Here is a 22,847-nt window from a genome sequence, read left to right as displayed (position 1 = left end):
ACTTAATTCATGAAGGCATTGAACTCCACCACTGAGGTTTTTAGGAGTCAGCTTTCTGGACCCACTGGGCATCAAATGCTAACACTTTAGCTGAGCAGCTATGAGCATCTTAAATACCTACACATAAATACCTAGTCATGAGCGACACTTGACAACTCCTGTGGAGACAATGTGGACCAGAATGAGTGGGATTAGCATTGGCTTGTGTCTTTGGCTTGGCCCTTGCCTCCCAGAAATCTCATCTTTCTTGAAGTCTCATGGGGGCAGGGAAGTTAGACTTTTTTCTTGACCCCATAGAGGATATAACAGATAAGAGGAGGAAAGCCTTGTCCCAAGAGGGTGCCCACCCTGGGCTCTGCTGAGTGTCCCAAAAGACAGGGTCCCCACTGGAACACCAACTCCCAGCTGATGCATGTAGGAAAAAGATAGGGGTGAGGAGGAGGTGTGAATCCTCACTATCTTCAAATGGGCCTTTATTTGGTAGCTGCTTTTTAACACAAATAGAGTTTGGGGGAAATCAGGAAAGAGAGAAGGCCAAGGGCATTACAATGAATCGACGCCCCACTACGTTCCCAGGCATATGTGATTCATATATGTGATCTCACTGAATTCTCCACTCTCTGCATGGGCATTCTCAGGAATCACATTATAAAATGAAACAGACCCCAAAAAATTAAGCAACGTGCTCAAGGTCACATGGCTACAGAAAGTGTGTACACACACATGCACACACAGCACTCGTGCCTGCCCAGCTGCAAACTCTCTTTTGTATCACTCTAAGAGGTGGTGGAAGCCACAGCGGGCAGAGTTTAGCTCAGCAAACGAGAGTGTTCTGACAATCAGAGTTCTCTTAGAATGGCTGCTCAGGTGGCCCAGGTGCTTCCTCTCCAGGGAATTGTTGTCAGAGAGGCTGGCAAATATCTTCCTCAGGGGCCACGGAGGTTACCTTGGGCAGAGATAAAAGATCAGTTTTAAGACCTCGCAGCTCTGAGCCTTTATCTCTCAGTTGGGAGCGACCTGACCTGGAGGATAAGAGCCCGAAGCTCCTGCTCAGTTATATCAATTTCTGACCTCATTATCCTCCTCTAACATAAGAGCATCAGGCTACAGCAGAGACTTTGTAAACATTGTTAGCTGTAGAACTCTCTCCTTAAATGGGCTAGGTATGTGCCAACGTAGCTTTTCGAAATCATATTTACATACCTATACCTGTATCTATACATATGTATATAGGCACATGTATGCATATTTCATATATGATACACACTGAAATATACACCTGTCTGTGTGCATATATATTTGTGTGTGCTTGTGTGTATAATTGTGTATTTTTGTTTGTTTTGTTCCCTTCCTTTCCTCTTTCTGAGCGTGATCTGGGAACATCTTTGCTTCAGGAGGATTTTCGGCCCTCAAACAAAAGCTGTGTGGAGTCAACTGTTCTCCCTGTGTCAAGGAAGTGGGCAAGATCATTAAGATATTCTGCTACAGAGGTCTTTGTGGCAATAAGATGTGAGAAGGCACGCCTGCCAGGGTGACGAGAACCCAGAGGGAGATCTTTACCACATGTGAAAATGAGTCTGCTGTGTGTGTGTGTTTTGGTCGGGGGACGTTCATCTACCGCTGTGACTGGACTGAACTCTACAGCCAGATAAGCATCAAGATAAGGCACCCAGAGAAGCATCAAGATCTGGGAGGGGATGGCTGCCGTCCGTCCACGCGCAGCTACACTGACCAAGCCCATGGGACCCAGTGTGAACACAGAGGCTCTTATCACACATGTGGCCTCCAAGTTAAGAGCTTGCCAATTTTGAGGGTCACTGTGACCTTGAATGGTAAGCATGGAGCAGTAAACATGGTGGCCTGTGGCTTGGAGGCTGTTCTCCATTTTTCTGGCACCATGTGAGCCTCCCTGATCTGGTATGATTTAAGGAAGATGAGGAACTGGGGTATGTCTTCCATGTCAGAGTTTGTACTGAACTTTTTACCCATAGGGCACCCTAGATGTAAACCATAAAGAAATGGCTGCCCTGGTTGTGTTTTTCCTCCTTGTATCTCTCCTTCATCCAGAGGTGTGGCTCCACTGACCACAGAACTGGAAACTTCATTTCCAATCCCAAGCACTGCTGTTCTAGAGACAAATGTGACAGTGCAGGTGAAAACTGGAAGTGGTAAGACAGACGAATGTTGTTATTCTCTGACAAGATGATTTTCACTTGCTTGGATTTCCCCTGCAGATTCAGGACAATCTGACCAGCCAGGACGAGGAAGGAGACTTGGGGAAATTCTGATGAAAGTCCTTTGGGCTGTAAGTTTCATGAGGGTAGGACTGGTGTCTGCCACGTCCACTTCTCAGCCTCCAGTGCCTGGCACATAGTGGGTGCTCGATATTCCCTTGTTTATTGATTGATGTCCATAGTAGTGCTGTTCAGCCCCTCTGCAAAGACTCCCTCCCTTACTTGACTGGCAGCTATAGCCTAAGTGGGCAGCGAAGTCCTAGGCCAGAAGCCAGGTTACCACAGGTGAACAAGAGACAGGCTGAAAGGGGCCAAGGCTGTGAGTGAATGGTCTATGAGTCAATTCTAGCCCATAGGGGCCATGGGGCTGGATGTGAGGAGCTCAGCCAGGAAGAGGTGTGGAAAAGCATAAAGCTGGGTGATAACACAGCAAGGGTTTGTGAGGAGGTGGTAGGGGGTGGGAGAGAGGTGGATGCAGAAAACGGGGGAGAAACGTAAGCAGAGGCTAGCCTGCCCACAGCTAGTACCCAGTGATTGTTGTTCAATAAATAAAAGAGAAATCAGTCGTTTCCATCTAGTTATTAAGGCCATGGCAGCCTCCATGCAAGGCGGTCTGCACTCTTCCCCACGAAAATCTCAAAGATGGAGCTCTCATTGATCTCTTTCTCCAGGACAGGAAGCTTGGGATCTTGGTGAAGAACTGGGGGGGGGTTCCATTTTCCACCCAAAGGAGGCAATGACCTGGGTGGCATTGTTACACAGGAGGGGCCCCCAGAGCCTCCTTCAGGCAGAGGAAGGGAGGATTGAGCTGGTCTCCATGTGGTCCCGCTCTCCCTGTCTCCCTGGGGTGGATGCTCTCTGTTTGGGTGCTGTATGGGAGATCAGGGGCAGTCCTGGGGTCCAGCCCTGGGATCGAGTGTTCTCCCAGCTTGACACTGGCCTAGGACCTGCCCACTGAGCTTCTGTGAGGCTGCACCTCTGGAGCTGCTGCCTGGCTTTGTGCAGGCCGTGCTCTCACAAAGGTGCGAGCCTGAACTTGGCTCTCTAGGGCTGATCCCCAGCTTGGGGCTGCATAGCCTTGGAGGAATGGCCACCATTTTCTTCACACAAAGATGTAGTTTAATACCCAGTAGCCACATGAGTGACAGTCTTGAGGGGGTGCCTTCCTGTACTTACTCCTGTCAGAGGGGGCGGCTTTTTCTGAGGCAGCTACCCCAGGGGACATGATTTCCAAATGCAAACTTCCAGATGAGGCGCTGTATTAGTTTCCTATGGCCACTGCAACAAATTCTCACCAACTTGATGGCTTAAAATGGTGGAAATTTATTCCCTCACAGTTCTGGAGGCTGGAAATCCAACATCAATTTCCCAGGGAATATGTTTCTTTCCTCTTCCAGCTTCAGGAAGTGCATTCTTGGTCCATGGGCTCTTCTTTCATCTTCAAAATATACAAAGATATAATTGAAGGAAATACAAAGAAGCCAACATAACAGGAAAAAATTAGCATTATCTAATATTCACCACCCAGTTACAACCACCACCAACCATTTGGTGTACATTTTAATAGGCTTTTTACTATGCAAATGTCTATATTTAGTAGAATAAAAAAGGGATGCTACACATAAGATTTTTTCCCTTGTTTTATTGAGATATAATTGACATATAGCACTGCATATGTTTAAAGTATACAGCATAATGACTTGACTTGCAAATATTGTGAAATAGTCATCACATGAGTTTAGCTAACATCCGTCATCCCTCTACCATGGTTTGTCTTGGTCTCTGCAGTGCAGGGGTGCTTCAGCCTCGGTCCTCTGTTCTAGGATTTTCTCAGTGGTGTCTTGTTCATGAATAGTTGTTAGTCATTCTTCTCGTGAGGGGGAGCAAAGTGGGGAATGACCTATGTTGCCATCTTGGTGACGTTACTCTCCCACACATGAGATTTTGTACCTTCTTCTGTTACTTGGTCATCTATGACTGTCAGGAAATACTAGTTATCATTTCAATGGCTGCTTCTATTTTGTCATTTGCACGTGATATATGAACTTACAACAATTTACTTACTGATGCCCTTTCTGCTTTATTTCAAGGTTGCTCTCATTTTTAAATTTTCTGCTAGTATATACCATACTGCAATGAATAACCTTTAAATACTTGTCTCATTGTCTGAGAATAAGTACATAAACTGGGTTTGCTAGTTTAAAGCATACTTGCATTTTTTTAACTTATTGCACACATTAGCAAATTGCTATCTAAAAGGATAGTACCAATTTATGTACTCAATATCAAGAAATTTCTATGGCAGTTTCTCCTCACTGATGGGAAAACAGAGTATTGTCATTTTTTTAAATTGTTGCCAGTCCAAGAGGCTAAAGTGTTAACTCGAAGTTTTAATAATTTTCTCTTTTTGGAGTGAGAGGATGCAAATAGCCAGCTAAAGTTTTTCACCTGGTTTTCTATAAGGTTCCTAAAAATCATATTTATGTTTATATCAAGTACTATTATGTGTATATACCATAGTTAATGCTTTCCGCTTTGTTATTTAGGTTGTTTCTCATTTTTAACAATTTTAAATAATATTGCGATGAGCATCTTTATGCTCAAAATTTGTTGTAGAAACGTGTAAAGCTGTGAGAGTGTACATGTTTGTGTCTGTGTGTTTCACACTGTTTACAAGATAGAGTCCCAGTAGCAGAGTTATTGTGTCATATTGTTACCAGCCAAGGGAGGGTCCTCTGCTCACTGCAAGACACGCCCATAGTCAGGAGGCAAAGTGGTGGGAGAGAAAGGATTCCTCTATTACAGCTTGCTAGCAAGAGGGAAGATGGAGGACTAACATCCAAAAGAATCATCTTACACAACAAAGACTACAAGCTGGTTATATAGGGGGTTGGTCTCCAGGTGGGGAAGGCAGCTGGTCTCTGGGTGGGGCCGCCATCTGATCTCCAGGTGGGGGCAGACATCTGCTCCCAGTTCCTGACAGTCCTTTGTCTTGTTGGATATACATTAGAGAATGGAGCCCTCGCATACTCATAGATTTTTCTAAGTGGTACAAGATTGCCCCTAATCCAGAAGAGGGAATTTTTGAAATTCAGGAAGAGGATAGGATCCCAAAGTCAGGAAAGACTTTGCACAGCAGATTGGATTAGCTTTTTGTAGAATCCTCCTCTGAAGAGAACCAACCTGGGATGAATAAGAAGATTGCTCACTGAGGTTAAACTATCTTTTCTTTAGTGGCAGCAGTCCACTAAAATGTAGTTATTGAACTACTTTCGGTGATTTTGTGAGGTAAAGAATAACTCCCAAAATGATAGGGCAGTGACAAGGTAAAATAGTTCTAATTGTGTCCTTCACAAAATAAACTGAATCAAGGTTGGTTGAATAAATACAAAAGAACACCCTGACTTCCATCTTTAGTGATAGCAGGCCAGGTTATTTGGACCAACCCTATGAATGAAACAGATTTAAGGGAAAAAACAGGGGGAATAAAATTTTTTAAAGCATTGACAAACTGACAAGACACCAAGGGACTGTCAGGTTAAATTTTGGATTTAATTCTGAAACCCGGAAAGGTAATCAGAAGTCAAGACAACTCAAGCTGGTTTTGCCCTGAAGCTATTTGCCATGTAAACAATTGGGCCTTCAGTTCTGGTGATTTCTTGGGGGAAGAGGGATAAAACTGAAGGCCCAGGGTCCAACCAATATGGAGAGTCAAGTAACAAACTGTCCTCATGTTAATCTGGTCCCCGACAAGCCTGCCTTTAGCATAACAGTGAGCAGAAGTAAATCTACCCTTGACAGAGAAGATAGCCTTGGCACTGAACAATGCAGGAAAATGGAGAAAAGGGAAAAACAATCAGATTCTGAGAAGCTGTGACCATGGACAGCCTTCCTGAAGATTTGCAGCCCAGGTTCTCATTGGGTCTCCAGCAGTGGTCTTGATTTCCAGGTGGTTTAGAAGGGAGATGCCTCCATGGGCCAGGCAGAAGCCATTGCAAATCCTCTCTGAAGAAGATACCTTTATTCCAGGCCTTGGGAAGCCTGCCACCCTCGGTCCCTACCCACCACACATGCAAAACCTTTTAAAAAAGTACCAAGCTGCACATAATCAAAATGCTAAAGAACACATGGAAACGTGACCCCGTGAACGAGAGCCAGCAGAAATAACTCTTAGTACAGACAGATCAGCAACTATGTGCTTGAGATTTGGAATATCTTGCACATATTATAATACAAAGTTAAAAATGACTGCAGGGAACAGGAAAATATGAAGTGTCATTACTGATTGGATAAAGGACTAGATAGAATTTCCAAATATAAAAAAAGAAATTCTTACTGAAACCAAAGGGGTTTCCTCCTGGCCGGTGAAATCAGACTCTCCACCAGAAGGAGCTGACTCACACAGTAAGGTGTATTTGCATCAAATGGGAGACCATGAGGAATCATTTCTGGAATCATGGGGTTCCCGAACAAAGGGCAGGAGGGACTTTTATTTTAGTTGGAGAACAGGAGTTTCAAAAGGGAGAGGTGGATGGGGTGGGCCTGGTGGCGCAGCAGTTAAGTTTACATGTTCTGCTTTGGCGGCCCGGGTTTAACCGGTTCGGATCCTGGGTGTAGACATACATGCCATTTGTCAAGCCATGCTGTGGCAGGTGTCCCACATATAAAGTAGAGGAAGATGGGCACGGATGTTAGCACAGGGCCACTCTTCCTCAGCAAAAAGAGGAGGATTGGTGGCAGATGTTAGCTCAGGGCTAATATTCCTCCAAAAAAAAAGGGAGAGGAGGGCGTTCACTTGAGCGGGCTAAGATGGGAAACATGCTTCCACATACTGCAGGTTCATAAGGCCTAAGCTCCTCCTGGAGAGACCTTAGCACTTAAAATAAGGCCAAGGTCATAGACATAGCTCTCCTAGTGAGGCTTGGTCTGGTTAAGGGTGGTTGGTTGCATCTCCTTAACATAACAAAAGGGAAGAGAAATGATTTGGAAAAACAGTCAAATGCTTTCAAACCGCCCCCCCTACCCCCTGAACTCCTCAGGGTAATTAGTCCTGACAAAATAAGAACATTAAAAACGAAGTGGGTGGATTTGCTTGCACATTGAGGACACCAGAAAAGAGGATTCTTAAGTGGAAGAAATATCTGAAGGAAAAAAGAAATACACTTTTAAATAACCCACGATAAAATAAAATTTAAAAAGAAATAGAACGTTTTCTGTTGAATAATAACAATACCAGTACTTATTAAAAATTGTGGAACACAGCTAACGCAGATAGAGAAAAATTTATAGGCTTAATCCTCACATATTACAAAAAACTGAAATTGTTGGGGTGATCATATAACCCCAGAAGTTAGGAATTAATACGTGAATAAATTCAATGAAGTGGGAGGAAGACATAATAAGTATCAGAAGTTAGCGAAATAGTAGGCAAAGATACAACAGAGAGGTTTAATAAAGCAAATACTAATTATTCGGAAAGGCTGATGAAATTGACAAGCCTCTGGAGAAACTAATCATGAAAGAAAGAGAGGAAGTGCAAATATTTGAGATCGGGAACTAAAAAGGGAATATTTTTGCAAAGCTGCAGACCATTAAAAGATAAGCCAAGAATGTTATTAAAAACTTTATGGGAACAAATTTAAATTTTAGACAAAATAGAAATATCACTGCCTAACACCTTCTCGAGAAGCAATTGCCACCTTAGGTAATACTGGAGCTATCAAAGAAATTGCATCAGCCATCAAATATTTTCCACATAGGCAACTGACCTAGACGGCTTCACTGTTCATTTCTACCAAAATTCAAGGAAGGAAAACTTTGAATCTACAAATGCTTCCAGAAAAGAGAAAAAGAAGGAACACTACCATCTCGTTTTATAAGGCTGGCATAACCTTGACACAAATAACAGGATAAGAAAGGAAACGTGCAGGTCAACCTTATGCATGATTCATAGACACAAAACCCTAAACAATATCAACTCTCAAAACTAGTCCAACAATACATAAAAAGGGCATAAGCAATTTAAGTTTACACCAATAGTGCAGATCTCATTTAAACTTAGAAAGATCGACATTTTGCCACACAAACAGATCTAAGAGAAAAATCATTATCTCACTACACAGAAAGGCATTTGGCAAAAATCAACATCCACTCATGATAACAAAGATAACCTGTTATCAGACCAAAACAGAAAGAAATTTCCTTAATCTAATAAATGGTATCTGTAAAACCTACAAAAACAGTTTAACCAACCCCTCATCTAGTAAGATAACCAAGGTTTCCATCCTTCCTGCAAGATTGTGAGAAAGCCCTTCCCTCTCGGCTGCTTTGCACACTGTGCAATCCTGGTGTTCTCCAGCTCTTTCCCTTGGGCAGGCTTGAGTCTGGAAATGACCCCAAGTGGGATCCTGTCAGGAAGTCTATGGAGATTCAAGGGGGAGACTACTAAGAGTAGATCTGATGGAGGGAGCAGGGCTGGGCAGCAAAGGTAGGGTTTGCAGCCCTTCTGGCTCTTTTTCTGCCTTTAATGCCTGTTCCCTGGGCTTGATGCTCTGACTCTCATCTCATGCCCATATTTGGGTCGCTGGGTTCTCATGTTCAGGGGAGATCATCAGGGCTCAGAGGCCAAGCTCCTTTCCTGCCCTGAGAGGGCACACCTGCAAACCACTGCTAAGTACTGGGTCCAAGAGAGAGAGAGGTTGTTGTGATGGTCCCTCACTGAGCTGGACGGGGAAAAAGCTGTGGCTTCTCCAGGTTTTGGGCAACAAGAGTCAGAAATTGTCGGATAGAGTGTCAGGGTAGCAGTTTGTGCTCAAGGGATCTATTTATTTTCAAGAAAAACTGAGAAGGAGAACTGATATACCCAGTTATTCTGGGATATTGTTCCCTGTGGATAGCTCCCTTTAGGCCCTCTCCCCAGGAAGAGTTTGTTCCTTAGTCCTTACTGGCCTGGACCAGACTCTCTCAGTCACTCTCTCACTTACTGATAAAGCCCCTTTTCCTTTCATGACTAAACCAGCTAGGTGCACTCTTTCTCTCTCTCTCTCATCTTTCTACCTCTCAGTTGATGCCCCATCTCTACTAGTTGCCCCTCCATTTTTGGTCTTGAATAAAAGAGTAAGTTCCATGAGGCATGGAACTTGGTTCCCCGAGGGACAACTGAGGAGCCAGATCATACCAGCCAGCCAGCTACAACCTCATCCCAATGTCCATTGTCCCACAGACGAAAGACAGCGAACGCCAAAACATTCACACTGCTGAAAGCCCACTAATTTCTGGATTCCACACTTCCAAATCCTATACAAGATTTGCTCTTGCTTCATTCAGAGACACTGTTCTTTACAAATGCAGCTCTCTCTTAGCAAGCAATCAATTCAGATTTTGTTTCAGACATTGAGTGCTCTTCTCTTCCTATGACACACCTTGCAATTGTTCTGGAGAAGTTCCATGTGCTGACTAAGCTTGCTGAGAAGCTTCTCTTTTTTTCTTAGCAGCTTGCTGTGAAGGAGCGGCCAACTGAGATAATGTCATATATCTCATTGCATTGCATCTTTCCATGACCAAATCCTTTTTCCTCACCGTCATTGTCAGCCTTGCACCTCCCAAATAAATTGTTCCCACCGTAATCTTTGCTTCGGGCTCTGCTTTCTATAGGAGTTATAACAGACCAAAGTGGGAAAGTACCATTTTTGGCATCTCTTCCTTGTATCTCAGGCTGGAAGTTCAAGTTCGGAAGGAGTCTTCTTGTAAGTTACAAACAAAATAATCCTCCTGGATATCCTTCCATTACAATCTTTTCTCCACCTAGGATTCCCTTCTGGCAGTCTGGATATTTCTCCCCTCTGTTTAACCACGGTTTATGATGGAAGGCCTTTTCTTATTCCTTTACAAGGAGTTTCTGGGAAACAAACCAGAAATTTCACCTAAATGCTTTCTCTTTAGGTAGAGTAAAGCCAGCATGGCAGCCTTACAAAGAGCATTCTCAGATTCTCAGCCTCACTGAGGGAAGGAAGCATTACTTGGGTCTTCTAAAGGCAAAGCATCTCGTGGGGAAAATGAGATGTCTATATAGGTGTAGGGGAGGAGGACATTTCCTCTTCCCAAATGGGGGTTCATCTGGCTGGAGAACAAATTAAATTCACATGGGACTGAATAGCAAGAGAAAATTAAACAAAGCTTTATGAGGAACCATGGCCCAGGGCCTTTCTTCACGAAGGAAGAAAGGGCACCGAAGAAGTGGGGTGCACAGAGTGGTTATATAGCCCCCAAACGGGGTGTTTCACATGTGATTGAAAAGTCCCTTTTACAATAGTCAGGAGGCTGCTCTGTCAGCACAGCTCTTGATGGAAAAGGCAGATAGGTCTGCTGTCTCAGTGAGCGCTGCAGGGTGGCAGGTGTGTTGCCTCGGGCTGGTGGGGGGGCTGCGTCACAGATGAGTGCTGCAATGGGTTCCTAGCCTAAGGAAAGATGCTTAATCCTTAAGAAATGCCAGCCTTGGGAGGGGGAGGGAAGTTAGTTACAGGAAGTTACCAGAGAAGCACAATAAAATGCAGATTTAAGTCCTTGCCTTTGGTATTGATTAAGAATTTTTAGAGAGAAGGTCATCTCCTTTCTTCTTCCTGGTACAGAGAGGGAGGCACATTTTACAGATAGAGATTTACCTTACAAATGTAAATGTGTCCTAACAAAGGGCAAGTTCCATTCCTCCTTCCCTGTCCCAGTTTATCAAAAGCAATCAGCCTCAAATAATCCTGATGCCAAAGAGACATATCTTGGGGTGGCCAATTCCAGGTCCCCAAATAGGCAAATACATTACTAACAAAAGAATAGTTAGGGCTTATCCTACAAAGTCACCAGAAAAAACTTTTGGCCTTCAAAGGAAACCCCTTTGTGTGTGAGACTTGGGGGCATTGAGATGAGATTCCTTGCTTCTGATGGAAACCCAAAGCCATCAGTGATCAGATAACGCTGGTGTAAGCCATGGTCAGAGGCATTTACAGATGGAGTGGGAGTATTGCTGAAGAGGGCTTGTTCCAGTTACTAAAAACCTAGTGGTTTAAAAGAACAAACCAAATTGATTTTGCCCACAAATCTGTGTTGTGTTCAGGTTTTAGTGTGGATGGCTCCCCTTTGCTCACCTTGGAGTCAAGGGAGGCTTGACGCCCAGAGGCCAGAATCACCTGAAGGCTCGCTCACACACGCCCAGTGGTTGTTGCTGGCTGTCTGCTCGGCACATCCCTTCCTCTCCACGAGGGCCTCTCAAGTAGGGTCTGTGCATGGGATTGTCAGGTCTTCCTCGCAATGTGTTGCTTGGCTTCCCCAGAGTGAGCACCTCCCAAGAACGAGCCAGGCAGAAGCTGTGTTCTTTTTATTACCTAGACATTGAAGTCATAATGCATCCATTCTACCATATTTCACTGCTTGGGGCCTTCAAAAGGCACCCCTGGCCCCAAATAAATAGGAAAGGTCATAGACCCCGCCAGTGAGGGGAGGAGGTTTGTAGTCCTTTAGGAAGAGCCTGTGGGATGGGAGATACACAGAGGCCATCCCAGCAAAGCACAAATCTGTCACGCTGCTCTAGGTGCCTGTAGAGTTGGTCAGAGGCTCTGATGTGTCTAAGCCCAGGTCACAGCCTTTGATTGGCTGGAGTCTGCTTTCTCCAAATCCTGGGTCCTGAGAATGGAAGAGTGCTGATGCTCCCTAAAGTTATTCTCCTCAATGAATTACTGATACCACACGAAATGGGAACGCATGCCAGGGAGCCAAAGCAGTATTCTCACACCACTGCCCAAAGAACGACATTATGGATATCCTGGTACCATTTTCTAAATGAGTTCTCTTGATTATCTCCCCATGATGGAAAAAGAGGAATGAGTGATGGGATTGAAAATACTGTTGGTTCTAAACATGTTGATCCCAATTCTCTTAAAAAGTGAAAGAACCTTAGTTAAAGAAACAAAGCACAATGTCAATGGTGAATCTGGCAGGAGAGCCACAGTGAACCAGAGGAGGTGTCCAAGTCATGCCTGTGTGGGGTGGGGAAGGTGCTTACACTGGGCCTCCCTCCTGTGTGGACACCCTCCTCACCTCACATTGGCTTGGACACCCTGTACTGGGCAGCACAGATTGGGGTGTCAGACTATAGGTGAGGTGAGGATGGCAGCCCAGTGCAGGGAGTGGATGCCCAAGAGGGGTGGGCAGGGTATTCATACTAGGGGCTGGCCTACTATGTGGTATCAGAGCTCAAGACGTGAGACAGACAGAGGGGCAGGCTGGTGCAGTTTGTCAGAGCAGGCTGATTAGGGTGAGGTGGGCTTTGGCACGAAGGGGCTGCTGATGTGGAATGTCAGAGCCTACGTGGTGCAAGGAGGGGACCCACATAGGGGTCAATGGGGATGTGGGAGACTTGTTTTATAAATCTATGTGGGGATTAATCAAATAAGTAAACATATTAAGCCTAACAATATTAAGAATATCTTAGAAAACTTCTTTCCTGAAAACAGACAGGCACTGACTCATGAACAGACCAGAGAGACCAGCCAAACAGAATAGAAAATCCATAGAGATTCCCAAGTACACATGGAAACATACTTTTTCATAAGGGGGCATTTCAAGTCATTGGGGAAATGATGAGCTCTTTAATAAATGATAGTGAATCAACTAGATCGTGATTTGCTAAGAGATTAAATTGGAGTCACATTTCACACAAACCACCAGCAGAAACTCCAAACAGATAAGAGATTCAAATATAAAAATAATATTATGCATGCGCTAGAAATACACACAGGTAAATTCCTTTATAAACTTAGAAAGCGGAAAGCCTTCCTAGCAATGACTCTAAATCCAGAAACATTAAACGAAAAGATTGATAAATAAACTACAATAGATAAATAAAAAACTTCTTTAATTTGTGCGTCAAAAAGCACTGTAAGCAAATTCAAAATACAGACAGCAAACTTGGAAAAAAAAACGATTGCAACATATACCACAATTAAAGAGCTAATCTATCTAATATATAAAGAACTCTGAAAATTCAGAAGAAAAAGATCCAGAACCTGATAGAAGAATGAGCAAAAGACTAGACAGTTCACAGTAAAATGTAATTAAAACATAATGAAGAGTCTCAGCTCACTCAGATTAAGAGAAATGGAAATAAAATATGGAAAAAATGGAAATAAAAGTTCTACCAAGACACTCTATTTCATCTTATAAGTGGCCAAAAATTCTAAAATTAAAGAGCACACTCCATGGGCAAGGCTGTTGTCTTTGGATTGGTGTTGCAGGATATGTCTCTATTTTTTCTTCCATCATTTTACTCTCATCCTGTCCATGTCTTTATATTTGAGTGTCTCCTGTAAACAGCACAAAATTGGTCTTGCATTTTTTATCCACACTGACAATCTCTGCCCTTTAGTTGGAATGTTTAATCTGCTTACATTTAATGCAACTACTGATAGGGTTGGGTTGAAGCATATCATATTGCTATTTAATTTCTACTTGTGTGATAGATTTTTTGTTCCTTTCTCCTTCTTTTATTGCCTTCTTTTGTGGTATCTCATTTTGTGTTGTCGGTTTCTGCTTAGATCTGTATATAACATTTTAGTGGTTACACTAGGATTGCAATATGGCTCCTTCACATATCACAGTCTACTTTGAATTAATGTTATACAACTTCATGTAAGAACACTGGAATAATGTATTTCCATTTATCCTCCCTACCAGCCTTTGAGTTATTTTTGTCATCCATTTGGCTACTATATTCCATAAATCCTAAGGCATTTTTGCCTTAATAGTCATTAATCTTTGAAGGAAATTTATATAAAGTCCTTTATATTTGGTCACATCTTACATGTTTATTTCTCTTTTGTCCTTTGTGCCTACAATGGGGATCATTTCCCTTCAGCCTAAGGAACAGCTTTTAGTCTTTCTTGTGGTACAGGGCTGATGGCAACAAATTCTCCTACCTTTGTTTTTCTGAACATGTCTTTACTTTGCCTTCATTTTTAAATAATATATTCACTGAAGATAGAATTCAGATATAGGTTGCCTGTTCCTTTCAACTATTTAGAAATGTCATCCCAGTGTCTTCTGACTTCCGTTGGTTCTGATGAGAGCTCATTGTTACTCTTATTGGTGTTTCTCTTAAAGTAACATATATTGCTTTCCTGTCTGTCTACTTTCAGCCTTTTCTCCTTATCTTTGTTTTTTTTCTTTTCCCTGAAGTGGATTAAGGCCTGAGCCAACATCTGTGCCTGTCCTCTTCCATTTTTTATATGTGGGACACCTGCCATAGCACGGCTTCATAAGCCATGTGTAGGTCCACGCCTGCGATCCAAACCCATGAACCCTGGGCCACCAAAACAGAGTGCATGAACTTAACAGCTGTACCAGTGGGTGGACCCCTGTCTTTGGTTTTGCTAGTTTGACTATTATATGCTTACATGTGGATTCCTTTGCCCTCCCCGAGGTGCACTGAGCTTCCTGAATCTGTGGATGAGGAATGCAGTCTAGCAATAGACCTATGATGAAAAGGACCTATGCATTTCTGTTATGGTGATATATGTTTGTTGGACAAAAGCAGTGTTGTGTGAAATACCAAGACAGGAAATCAACCCAGTGAGTTCTGTAAGTCCACAAAGGGGGAACCGGCAGAAGTATGGTGGTGGGCAGGAAGACAGAGCCACCCAAAGACAAGGTCCCAAAAGAAATTACCAAGATCTCACTTTCCGTTGAGCCTCTGTCTACCAGGAGCTGGCTTGGCGGTTCTCTCCCTGCCAACCTGGGACCCAGCTCTTCTTGTGGGTCTGGAGGGAAGGAGGGGAGATGGGAGTGAGTTTGGCTGAGTAGAGGCATTTCCTTGAGGTCATTCCAGAGATCTTTTATTTATTTATATTTAAATTTCCATTACAGAGGTATTTGAGGAACAGAAGGATTGTTTCCTCAAAGGCAGGGACAGGGCAGGGGACGCTTCCACAGACAAAGGAGATTTGAAGGAATCAGCATGATTAGGGTGCTCACCCACCTCCATCCAAATGTGCCCCTGAGCAGACTTCAGCTCACCAAGCGAGGTGTTGGAATCCTTGTCACAGAATGGCTGCACAGCAGCCCAGAGGTTTCCTCTCCAGGGAGGTGTGTGAGCAGAAGCTCAGCTCTTGTTCAGGGATGCCAGGAAGTCATCACGGGGCGGGGGTTAGACAACATGTCAGGGCTCTTGCTGGCCTGGCTGTCAGGGCGCCTGGGCTCAGTCCAGGCTCTGTTCTAACTCTGTGGTCCCTTGAGTCAGCCACTGCCCCCTCCTGGGACTGTGTCCCTCCCTCATCTCTCACAGGAGGAAGACCTGCAGCAGGGTTCTCATGTTTTAACCACAGAAGCATTTCCTCAAGTACATGTTATATCTAAACAAGATATGCATGTGGCTGGGCTACTTTTTTAAACATTATTTTTGTTTTGCTTTAGGCATTTTCCTTTTTGTTTATTTCCATCAAGGAGCCAGGTCCTTAGTATGTCTTAGAAGCAGGGATATTTTTTCGGCTCCAGATGAGAAGCTGTGTGTCCTCACTGCTCTCCTCTTGTGAAAGTGCCCGGAGTCATGAAGAGATTGTGTTGCTGCCTGCTTTGTGCAAAATAAGGTGGGAAATACTGTGCCTGTGAGGGTCACATGATCCCAGAGTACGTACCCCTTGTGGTGAGAGGGTAGTGCTGTGTGTGTTTGGAGCAGGAGCTCAGAGCTGGGACATATGCTCAGCTCCCAGGTTGTGCCCCATATGAGGGGCAAGCCCTTGGAGAGATGCCTGCTGGGAGTGTTTCCTGAGCTGAGCCCAACACAGGGAGATCCTCATTCAGCAAAGGATCCTGTACTCTACGTGTGGGCTCCAAGCCAAATCTCTCCTCAAGTCGAAAAATCTGGGTGGTTTGGAACCTGTGGATGCAGCAGTAACCACGGTGGCCTAAAGAGGAGAGGTCTTTCTACAGTCTAGAGGCCAGCAGTGAGTACGAAGGACAGGCTGAAAGGGACTTGGGTTATCAAGTGACCAGGTGGCCAATGCAGCCTGACCACTTGGCAGGTCACTGGGCTGGATGCGAGGGGTTGAGCTGGCCTTGCCAGGTGAGAGATGGGGCAGGGGTTCTGGAGAGACAGCCTGCCTGCTGTGTCCTCCATGTGTCTGCCTGTTGACAGCACAAGCCTGGTCCCTGTGGCCCTCTAGGACAGGGCATGAGCTGGGCTGGCATCTCAGGGGAGAGGCCCTGCTGGAACTACATGGGGCCACGGTATATTAGGCACGAGGGCTATAAAGAAGTGGCCAACTCAGATCAGGCTTGTCTGGAGGGGACAGGAGTTGGTGGACTCTGAGAACTCTCAGTGGAAAGCAGGGATGGAGAAGAAGGGGCCACCAGGAGACTGGAGGGCAAGCTGGGCCCCAAGGTCACAGGAGGGCAGGGAGGAAACTCAGGCTGGGTGAGATCGAGGAGCTTCTCCAGAGACCCACCCTGACTCCGCGCCAGCTCCCTGGCTGTGGGAGTGTACTGTTCTGCTCAGGCAGCCTCTGCCCTCCCCAGCGTGGGTAGCTATGCCGTTGAGCTGTAGCCCCATGCTTGCCTCCTTGGTGTCCGGGACCCATGGTGTCATCCCCCTTCCTGTCTGCCATATAACACAGGGAAAGAGATAAGAAGTTCACCCTGAGCCCCAGGACCAGAGAGGTTCATGTTTTGTCCTGATGGTGCTCAGCTGCAGCCCTGGCAGAAGGGCAGGCCCAGAGAAAGGTGTGGGTCAGAAGGAGCTGGGGAACAGCTTTGCTTGAGGTTTGGGGGAGGTGGTGGGAGGCAAAAGAGGAGGAAGCAGGAAACGGCAGATTTGTGTCATTGGCCTTCTAAGGACAGAGTTAGTGCCTGTGAATGAGGGTCAATGAATAAACAAGAAACCAGCCCTTCCTGCTCAGCTAAGAGACATTTATTTAGTTGCTGGTGACATTCTGGATCAGCTCCAGAGAAGGTGGGCTGGTTCCTACAGTTAGAGGCATTTCATAGGATTTCATGGTTTCCTTTATCCAGGGCAGGAAGCTTGAGAGTTGGATGAAGAGCCGTGGAGCTGTCCTGTCATCTTGTCCACGGAGGGCAAGACCCTGGAGCATGTTCTTACAGATGAGTGGGCTTCCAGAGTCGCCACATGGACAAAGAGTGCAGAAGACTGAGTCCGTGCTCCCCCTGGACCTGGCCACCTGCAATCAAAGTGTCCTCTGAATGAAGGCCGCCTGGGTGGCCTCCACGTGGGAGATCAGAGAGCAGGGCAGGCCCCTGTGGGCCCCTTAGTGGCCCATTGCTGACTCTGGACATTGTCCCAGCTTCATTTCGCTCAAGGGGCCGCTTCCTCTCCTCCACCAGGTCCCTGATCCTCTCCCATGAGGGCGCTGTGGGACTGAGCTTCGTCTACCGTTTAAGGACATGGAAGCTGGAAGATGGGGACATCAGTCAGCACGGAGGGTGAGCCATTTAACCAAGATGGGAGCCAGCTCTGAGGAGCCACCTGGTTTCACTGCTGCACACCCAGGGAGCAGTTTTCCAACACCTGTGCCTGGCATGGGGCAGGGTGTTGCAAATTCATCTTCCAAATGGAGCACCATGTTTGGATGCATCTCAGGCACCTGGTAGGCTCCCGGAAGGCCTGTGACTCCCCACTCTGGCTTCACCCCGCTTCTCTTCCCAGGAGAAAGATCAGAGTCTAGGGGCTGGAGGAGTCCCAACTGCTGGGGTCTCCAGGTCCCGAAACACCCTTCTCCCCAGAGCCGAGCTAGGCAGATGCCCAGCCTCACCTCAGAGGAAGTCTTCCTTTCCTTCGGGTCCCCCAAGCACAGCAGAGTGGTACAGTTGTAATGATCATATAAGCGGGATTCGCACACCTCATCCTGCTGCACAGTCAGTTCCACCTCCCACAGTGTGTTGGAAACGATGCCGTTTTGGGTGATTTGCCCTCAACTGGCCACATGGCACACCTCTATGGGTCTCACCTGGGCTGTGCCCCTGGAGAGGCTGAGGGGCCTCACAGCTGCAGTCAGCTTGGCTTTTCTCTCCAAATGATGAGAAAATGCAAGAAAGTCCAGGTCAGCCACTGGCCTCCTAAGCCTGGACACTGCGATGGGGCTGCACTGACTTCCCTCTCCCCTGAGCCACTGGGACTAGTCAGGTGGCCAGGATGGGAAGGAGGAAAGAGACAGGTCCCAGTGGGAGGGGAAGCAATCTGGACCCAGGTGAGCAAGAGCAGCAGGGAGGTTCCCTTACCTTTAGTAACATGATGTCGTTGAAGAAGTCTCCAGGAATATAGTCTGAGTGGCGGATGGCTTCTTTCACAGGGATGACCTACGGGGTCCACTCTTGAATCAGGATGTCGTGGGCCCCCAGAATCACCCTGACTGAGCTGCAGAGAAAGGAAAGTGGGGATGTGGGGGCAATGGGTTGCAGGAGATCCAGCCCTGGAGCCATGATGGGAGGGTGACAGCCAGGGCAGTGCAAGGCTGCAGCTAGGGGAAATTGAGATCACTGGAGGGTCCGGTTCTAAGTGACTGTGTGTCCTGTCCTTCTCAAGGACACTGAGAGGAGGGCTTCTGGAAGCTTTCTCTTGCCCTCAGGCAATATTGTAAAAAGACTCTGAGTTTGCCTGTTGACCAGAATGCATGCTTTCATCCTCCACAGCTGCTTTAGTTGGCCAGTGTGGTCTCTCTTCTCAACTGAGCCACTTGCTCTCACTTCTGACCCTCGGACTGCAAAGGTTCCCTGTCCTATTTCTCACTTTCCATGGACCAGTCACACTCTCAGATGGGTCCTCACAAGAGCTTTTCTGGCACTGAGTTACCAGAAGCTGAGGGAGCTCCCCTCGGCTGCTGTCCATGGGCAGAGGACAGGGGTCCCTGTTGTTGTGGTCTCAGGAGTGTCAGCTGTCTGCGGCCCCTCAGCTTCCCCAGCAGTGAGCAGCCGTCATAACAACATCCAACTCCACGAGGACACCACCACACGTCTTGGTCATTCTCTTAATGGGAACCTGAACCAATGCCATGTAGGGGCGGGAGTGGGGCCTGGCCTCATATCCTCCAATGATGATTCTGGAAAAGAAAAACTGGAAGATGGGCTTTCTGGAAGCAGCTGTGGTCTGGAGGGAAGGCTCTGGAAGGTGGCGATTGGGGGTGGGGTCTACAATACCCTGCAGAAACCAGGCTAGAGTCCTCCCAGGTTCTCCCTGGAGCAGAATAACCTTTTCAGGATGTGGAGCCTCAAACCCCGCTTTGAGAAAGCGGAGGATGGTGCTTCTTGTCCCTGTTCTGATTCAGACCACGTATAGGAGGGATGAGACCTGTCTTCACAATGGTGGAGCCCCAGGGGATTGTGGACAGGGCTCTGCTGATGCCTTCTGTGTCAGGGAGTCTCCGAACCCTTCCGAGCCTCTGCTAAGAGGCTGACTGGTGCCCGTATCTAACAAACTGTCCATGAGCTTATGGAGTTGGATTTTCTACAATCCTCATGTCCTGTGGGCTAACCTGTCCTGGGATCTCAGTAAACATTTTTTGACTGTGTGAATGAATGGCCTTCACTTAGCTTTCTGCTGAGGTTTGGTGGGGATCGTGCTTGTGGGATTGAAGGCCATCATCATGTAGGGAGGGCCCTGTGTGGAGCAGCCTACGGCTTGGGAAGGTGGGGGGAGGTGGGGTGGAAAATGGGGTCCCTGGGCCTCTGGCAGCGCCAAAGCAACAGGAGAGCCCTGCATGCAGTCACCCAGCCCCTTCTGAGATCCACTGCTCCCTGGGGTCCTCTCCTGGGAGGGGTGAGGGGATGAGGGCACCAAGATGTGAAACTGTTTCCTTAGCTGGTTCCAGTGACAGTTCCACTACTGCAGCTGGTTTGTCTGATCTGCCCTTTCCTGAGTTGGACTGAGGGATTTTAATTACTTATCTTTTAGAGCTCCATTTCCTCTGCCCAATGCCTTTCTATGAACAGCCCACTTTCCAGTTGATAAGAGAGAGGGTCACATGCTCAATCTTTTAGTGGACACCCTTCCTTCCTGCCATCCTTGTTGGGTGTCTATGCAGCATCAGACTTGTTAGTCTGTTTAGGATGGGAGCTGGGTTCTAGAAAATTCTTAGTCTGAAACTGAGGAAAATCAGTGAGTGTGCTGGGTAGAAGGGTCAGGAGTCCAGATGGTTTTCTGAGATGGGCTGGAGCCTCTGCCATGGGGTTGGTCACTCACCTGTTGCAGGTGCAGAGGGCAGAAGAAAAGCCAACAAGAGCATCTTCCTTGAAAGTCTGCCCAGGTCAGAGCTGCTGGTCGTTCTTCCTTGTAAATACTTTGTCAGGGAGAGGAAGGCAGGGGTGTGGCCCAGGAACTTACAGACCTCCTCCACCTGTGCTGCTGGTTTTCTTGCATCATCTGCAAGGTGATTTGTCGAAGTTCTCTGGCTTTGGGTAGGTGAAAGAAGCAGTCTCACCACACTTGCACTCCCAGTGCTGAGTCACAAAGTGAAAGCAAGAGGAAAGAACAAGAAAGGGGAGCCTTTGCTGCAGCCAGCGGAGGAATTGGACACTAGTAGCCCCTCAGTGCCCGAATGAAGAATGTCCCTTTTTCTCAGCTTTTGGCTCTTTTTCCATCCTGATAAAGTCATGAATAATTATTTAGCAAGCTAACTCCAAGGAGATGAGCGTGATGCCTCCTCCGCTTGAGAAGATGGCGGTCAGCTGGGGTAGACTGAGAATCGCTGGTACCAGCTGGTAAAGGCTGTAGTGGGGGTCGGCTTGGTGGTGGGAGATAGAGGCTCGACCTGCCTTAATAACATGTAGAGCTGGACACACACAAACCCCAAATGGTAAGCTCACTTGCTCTCTGGCCACCAGTCTGGGCTCGTATTTTGGAATATTTAGAATCCCCTCTTTCAATGTAAATATTCTGTGACAAACAGAGCTTCTCTTATCCCATGATTTTGAGCAAAGTTCCTGGAATTGATATTCCTTGAACCAAAACAAACCATCAGCAGGCCTGTCAGAATTGAGTGTCCTGATTGGTTTATGCTTGGGTCTTGTAGCACGAAGTAGGGACTGTTACCCATATCACAGTGCCTGGTATCTGTGGAGAGGGCTCATCTCAAGAGATGTGGGGCACTGTTGCCAGGCGATGGGGAGTGGATGCCAATTGTCACATAATTCCTATGCACTAAGAAGTCTGTCTGGGGTGCAGTGAACCAGGGCTCTGATGTCCCTGAGCCTGACAGTTATAAATATTTGCAAACAGATTATCCCAACACTCTCAGCAGTGTGACAAGAGATGAACAAGTCATGGAAAGGGAAGCATCATGAGTGCTAATGGCCTAACCCCAATTCTGCTGAAGGAACCACATCCTATGAAGACATAGAAAACAGAGAAAGGCACCCTGCTTAAGCATTAAGGATGAAGATGACTGGATGGTGGAATTCTCAGGAATTTTAATGTTCATATTGCTGTTTTCTGCTTCTACTGTTTTCCTTGATGAGTATGTAGTACTTTTCCACTCAGTGTACATTTTGCCATAGTCAAACACACTCATGAACGGCAAGCATTCAGCAGACTTCTTCTTTATGGTCTACCTTCTCTAAGGTGGATGTTTTCAAAAGGAAGTTACTTCTCTGAATCCTTTCTCATATAAAACAGACATTCTTGATGAATAGAAGAAATATTTGCTCAATAAGCTATAGACTATAGTGCATTATGGTGATTGAAGTAGGAATCACTGATTTCAAGTCTAGAGGTGGGAGTTTATTAATTCCCTGGCAGCCTCCCCTCCCCTCCACTCTGGCGGGGGCAGTGCTGGCCTCTGCCCCTGAAAAGATGGAGGGATAAATCCTGGGGGTACCTGAGTCTGGTCTTGCCGTCTGAAGTATTGTGCTTTTCTCAAGGGCAGAAATCTCGAGATCCTGGTGAACCTGTGTCAAAGCTTCCCATTCTTTCGTGGAAAGGAGTCAATGCCCTGGGCCACATTGTTACACATGAGTGTGCCCAGGGAGTCCCTCTGTGCACAGAGAAGGGTGAAGTCTCAGTCAGAGCCCTCTGGCTTTACCCTGCTCAGCATCTTTTTCTCCCTGGGGCTCTCCTGACCCCCTCTCAGGGCCCAGCTGTTCAGAGGGGTAGGGGCAGAGTGATCACCATTCACCTTGGCTCTGAGTTTCAGGGGGATTGGTGGATCCCCTGTGATCTACCTGCACCATGAACCTGTGTCCTGGCTGTGCCCTCTCCAGCTCCACCCAGTCCAAGGCCCTCATCTTGTTATCCATGGATAAAAGTCAAGAGATTGGCTAGAGGAAGAAGCCTGGCCTAAACCTGCTGGGAACAGCAAGCCTCCACCCATGAGTGGACCCTGGTCAACCATTGGTTGTTGGGTGAGAGAAGTCCTGGCAATGTCACCCCAGCATCACTGTGTCCCTGGGGCAAAGATGGGAAGATTCATTTCTCCTTAGGCTTGCTGTGACCTTCTTGTCCTTAGGCTTCCCCCCACACAGCTGGATGGAGTTTTTGTAGTTTTTGAAGAGGTCCTTGCACTTCTGATCATTCTGCACTTCCAGATCCACCTCCCGCGATGTGTTTGCCTTTTTAGCACTTGCCACTTG

General features: G+C 46.5%; 2 long non-coding RNA genes across 2 annotated transcripts; both read right to left on the bottom strand.

Annotated features, from left to right (window-relative positions):
• Positions 1–457: 457 nt before the first annotated feature.
• Positions 458–15,499, bottom strand: LOC111768971 (uncharacterized). The gene is made up of 3 exons (XR_002801647.2): positions 15,256–15,499; positions 14,946–15,037; positions 458–3,672 (listed from the first exon to the last, which is right to left on the bottom strand). It is a non-coding gene; the product is annotated as an uncharacterized lncRNA (long non-coding RNA).
• A 1,670-nt stretch (positions 15,500–17,169) lies between these two features.
• On the bottom strand, positions 17,170–20,647 carry LOC111769011 (uncharacterized). Its single transcript, XR_002801710.2, has 3 exons — positions 20,464–20,647; positions 18,507–18,642; positions 17,170–17,449 (listed from the first exon to the last, which is right to left on the bottom strand). It is a non-coding gene; the product is annotated as an uncharacterized lncRNA (long non-coding RNA).
• Between the last annotated feature and the right edge of the window lie 2,200 nt (positions 20,648–22,847).

Source organism: Equus caballus, chromosome 1 (genome assembly GCF_041296265.1).
Source record: "Equus caballus isolate H_3958 breed thoroughbred chromosome 1, TB-T2T, whole genome shotgun sequence".
In the NCBI taxonomy this organism is placed as follows: Eukaryota; Metazoa; Chordata; class Mammalia; order Perissodactyla; family Equidae; genus Equus; species Equus caballus.
The sequence above is the reverse complement of the archived record's forward strand: the minus strand, read 5'-3'. Positions and strand labels throughout refer to the sequence as shown.